Source organism: Rutilus rutilus (assembly GCF_951802725.1).
Source record: "Rutilus rutilus genome assembly, chromosome: 24".
NCBI lineage: Eukaryota > Metazoa > Chordata > Actinopteri > Cypriniformes > Leuciscidae > Rutilus > Rutilus rutilus.
The window spans coordinates 3,980,102-3,985,010 of NC_140228.1; the positions used below are offsets into that span (position 1 = coordinate 3,980,102).

At 35.7% G+C, this 4,909-nt stretch overlaps 1 long non-coding RNA gene across 1 annotated transcript; it reads right to left on the reverse strand.

Moving 5' to 3' along the window:
* Positions 1 to 1,504: 1,504 nt before the first annotated feature.
* LOC311284490 lies at positions 1,505 to 3,376 on the reverse strand. The gene is made up of 2 exons (XR_014626233.1): positions 3,256 to 3,376; positions 1,505 to 1,944 (listed from the first exon to the last, which is right to left on the reverse strand). It is a non-coding gene; the product is annotated as an uncharacterized lncRNA (long non-coding RNA).
* Positions 3,377 to 4,909: the final 1,533 nt, after the last annotated feature.

A 4,909-nucleotide genomic window follows, 5' to 3' on the forward strand; every position in this document is an offset into this window, starting at 1 on the left:
CCAAACTTAAATCATTTTTGTCATTCCAAGACTTGGAGAAGGTTATTCATGCTTTTATTACCTCACGCTTGGATTACTGTAATTCATTGTATTTGGGTCTTCCTCAATCATCGCTTGCACGCCTCCAGATGGTGCAAAATGCCTCTAAGGCTGCTGACCGGGACAAAGAAATACGATCATGTCACCCCAAGTTTAGCTTCGCTTCATTGGCTCCCGATCCATTTTAGAATTCAGTTTAAAATTCTGTTGTTTGTTTTTAAAGCTCTTAATGATCAAGCTCCATTATATCATAGAGATCTTCTTGCTCCTCTGTCATCCACTAGATCTTTAAGATCTTCAGACGGGGCTCTTTTATCTAACCCTCGCTATCCTGTCTAACATCTAAGGGAGATAGAGCCTTTGCTGTTGCCGGCCCTCGTCTATGGACCCAATTGTCTTGCACCTTCAATTGCTATTTTTAAATCTAAATTGAAAACTTATCTTCTTAAATTGAAAACTTATCTGCACTCTGTGAATTAGTTTGTGAATTTCAATATCAAAATATATCAAAGTGAATTAGAAAGAAATCTTTCTTGAAAATAATCAAAAACCTATGAATCGTGAATTGAATCAGATCAACATCTACATTTACTCCTCTAGTCCAGTCACACGTGATCTACCAGTGAAGAGTCTCATTACATTATATAAGTCATACAAGTCATATAATCTACCACTCAAACTTCATAACGGCCTCATCCCTCCATCAGCAGAAGTGAAACTGCTCCAGTTCAGAGCGTTGAACCAGTAAAAGAGTGAAACTGTGAGTTTGAGGTGTAAATCTCATTTGCATTGTCAGGTTTAGTGATTGTGATGGTCTCAGAATAGAGCAGCTCGTCTCCAGTGACCATGTTCAAACCCCAAGAGCTTCATTTCACATTTACTGCTGAATGCAGCTGTTCTCAACTATTACAATTAGGGGTGTAACGAGACCCTTATGTCACCATCCTGAACTCACAATACCATATTATTGCCATACTCCATCAAAATGGTCAATTTGGTTTAACATTGTGTGTGTAAATGAATAGGCTTGGACTTGGTGCTGATAACCCAATGCAGGACAATAGAGACACCAGAATAACAATATTCATGATTCTGAAGCTGAAAATACTGAATTATTTCAGACGAATATGCGTGATGTCTCTGACTAGATATATCTAAAATAATGTAGGCCACTTTTTACTGGTAACATCAGACATTTGGCATTATCAGGACCCACAAATATTCCCCCATTGCATTATTATACATTATATTCAACATTATATACAGTAGTTTAATGTAGTAGTGACACGCAAACCCTGTAAACTTCTTAAACTTTCATTTTGGGTGAATAATACGATACATATTGTCACTATCCACTGTAATTATTGTTCCACCCCTAATTACAATCAATCAAAAGCCGCTGAAACTTTAGTGCAGGACTTTGAAGGAACGACACACTGATCAATGATGCAGTCCAACACAAATGTGCGCTTGCGTTCAGATGAAGCTTTATTGAATGAACAGCAATGGCAGCACATTGACAGACTGCTTCAGTATTGAGCTGTAAATCACGTGACGCTCAGATACGCTGGTCTTCACTGGAGAAACATCAGCACTCGGAGCTCTTGAGGAACGAGGCCTCGTGAGCAGCTCCGGCATGTGTTCCTCTGCAGACGAAGCGCTCTGCGGCTTCCCAGCGTGCTTTGCTGAGGCTCAGGACGCTGCTGCGACTGTAGAGACCGTCCCGCTCGCTCTCTGCGCTGGTCTGAACCCCCTCGGTGACCTCTGACCCGTCCAGCGTCCAGCTCACCGTCGCCCCCTGTGGAGAGTAAGAGCTGAGCAGGCAGAGCAGAGCGGGGGGGTCTCCAGAGATCAGCAGAGAAGAGGGAGACAGCAGAGACACGGAGGGAGACACGGAGGGACCCGCTGGACACACACACACACACACACACACACACACACACACATTCATGAATGATCATTTGATTTTAAATATACAAGTTACATTTTAAATGATCCACAGAATGAGTTTGAAAAACATTGTCCAAGTAAATTGATGGTTATATTGTGATGTCGTTGCTATTCAGAAACTCACAATCATAAACATCAGCAAATTTGATCATTTAAATGATTAATTTTCAAAATGCTCTTTAACTGAGTTTCTTTTTGTCTGATGAAAATTATAAAAATCATATTTATGTTGTCTGCATTATATACAACTTTTGTTTCATACATTTTTAAAAGCCCTTAATAGTTACATTTACCAAGAATTATAGACAAATTTATATATATAAAGGAATTATTGAATAGATTTTAAAGTATCTGCAGTCAATACATGACATGAACTAAATGTTAGCAATAATAAGATTTTAAATATTCATGTAAAATTAAATTACATTTAAAATAGCTATACAAACATTTAATAAAAAAATACACATTTGATTTTTTCCGAAGTTGCAGGACATTTTAATCTCAACTAATTTTTAACAACATTGTCCACATGAAAATGTATTAATATATTGTGATTTCTTCATAAGATTTTGAAATCAGTTTTAAATAATAATTTCAATATTAATTTGTAAAAATATTCATACATTTTGATACTCACAAAAAATCAATCATAATTTTCAGCAAAGTTTCAATATATATTTTAAATTCTGCTGTTTAGACACTTATAATCATAATCATCAGCAAACTTAACAGTTTAAATTGTTGATTTTTAAAATACTTATTAACTAAATATCTCTTTGTCTGATGATGACGCTTACACACAAAATGTATTATCAAACTTTGGATGCATTTAAAAACCCTTTAAATTTACTATTAATTATAGACAAAATTATTTATATCAAGAAATAATTGAATATATCATAAAAAACTGCAATCCACAGGCTACATTAAAATACAATCAAATGTTACCAATAATAATTAAATGATGAATGTAAAATTAAAAATAACATTTAAAAACAATATGAAATATAAATCTTAAGTAAATAATAAAATAGTTAAATGATAAATTGCTTTTCAAAAACATATTTTTATAATAAATGAATTAACTTGTTGACAAATAAGATCATCTTTTAGATGTTTTTAAGGTTCATTCATGGCATTTTAAGATCATCACTAAGAATTATCTTGCTGAAATAATCTAAACAATAAAATAAAATGAATTAATTAAAATTATTATTATTATTATCTTATTAGATAACATTTTTATTGAGAATAGAAAAGACTTACTGATCGTCAGTTTAGTTCCTCCACCGAAAGTGTACCACAGTGTTTCATTCTAGTGAAAGAGTCGTACAAAAACCTCCGTCACACTCAAATGAACACACACTCCAGCAGAGAAAGAGACGAACGACACACACACACACACACACACACACACACACACACACACACACACACACACACACACACTGATATGAGACTCAACATCAGGATTATTGAACTGTCTCATCGTCTCTAAATGTCTCTTAATGCATGAAAACTATTAAATCTAAATAAATAATATAATCAGAAAGACTCTGTACTGATCTTTACACATCTTAACTGGGAGTTTCTAAATGATCATGTGTTTCTCAAAGCATTTTAATAAGTGTTGATGACCTGTGACCTCTGGAATGACCTTTGCCCTCTCATGGAGTTCACAGTGAAATACTTGTTTCTTTTAGTGATGAAACTGTCATTTGATTGATCAGAAAGTCTGAACTCTGAACCAGAGACTCGTGCAGAATAAAGAAGAAATGATTTCTAAACTCCTACAGAAGTGAAAACACACTCCACTGGATCATGAGAATAAAACACATTAAAGGCCACAAAACTGGATCAGTTTCTTCTGCATGTGTTCATTTTCATGTGTGTTTTCCTCCAGCTGGTTTTTGCTCAGAGAGTCACTTTGCATCGGCACGTGTTTCAGCTCTCCGAGTGTTTATAGCCTTCAGACTCACACACTTTATAACACACTGCTGTTTACCACGGTACAAACCCAACACACACCATGAATCTCTTCAGCAGCTTCATCTGGATTCTGACCGCTTTTATTCCAGGTAACAGAAGTCAAAGCTTGTCATTTCTGAGTCTTTAATGTTCATGTCATTTGATGAAACTCATATAATGTTGTTGTCAACAGCGTCCAGAGGAATCACTGTGACTCAGCCTGAAGTTGTGAATGTTTCTGAAGGACAAATCGCCACTATAGACTGTAAAACTGATGCTGGGATAGATAACTGGGGTTTAGCTTGGTATCAGCAGAAACATGGAGAAGCTCCTAAACTCATCATTTATCTGGTAAATGATCTCTATGATGACAGTCTCAGTCGATTCAGTGGGAAAGGAGCACAAGGTGGAAAAGATTTCACTCTGACCATCAGTGGAGTCCAGACTGAAGATGCTGGACATTATTACTGTCAGAGTTATCACTACATCAGTGGTCCAGTGTTCACACAGTGATAAAGAGTCGTACAAAAACCTCCGTCAGTCAGAGTCACAGTGACTGAACTGAAACTGCAGCTGCTCAAACACTCTCACACACACACACACACACACACACACACACACACACACACACACACACACACACACTTTCACAAGTTATTCATAGATATTAAATGAAACATAAAGCATTCATTGAGTTTTTAACTTACTAAACACTTTATCTTATCTCTTTATCTTATTACATTTATCTAAAACTATATCTATAATTTGTCCGCATGTTCTTGTTTCATCATGAATCTGCAGGAGTGTTCATGCTCCACTGACTGAAGTTTACTCATAAAATGTGAGTTAAAGCCCTGATCTAATGAAAGACCCGAAACAAAACGGACACAAAGACATAAAGTTACAATTATATTTTATTTATTGACTGAATTGTAATAAAATCATGCCTGAA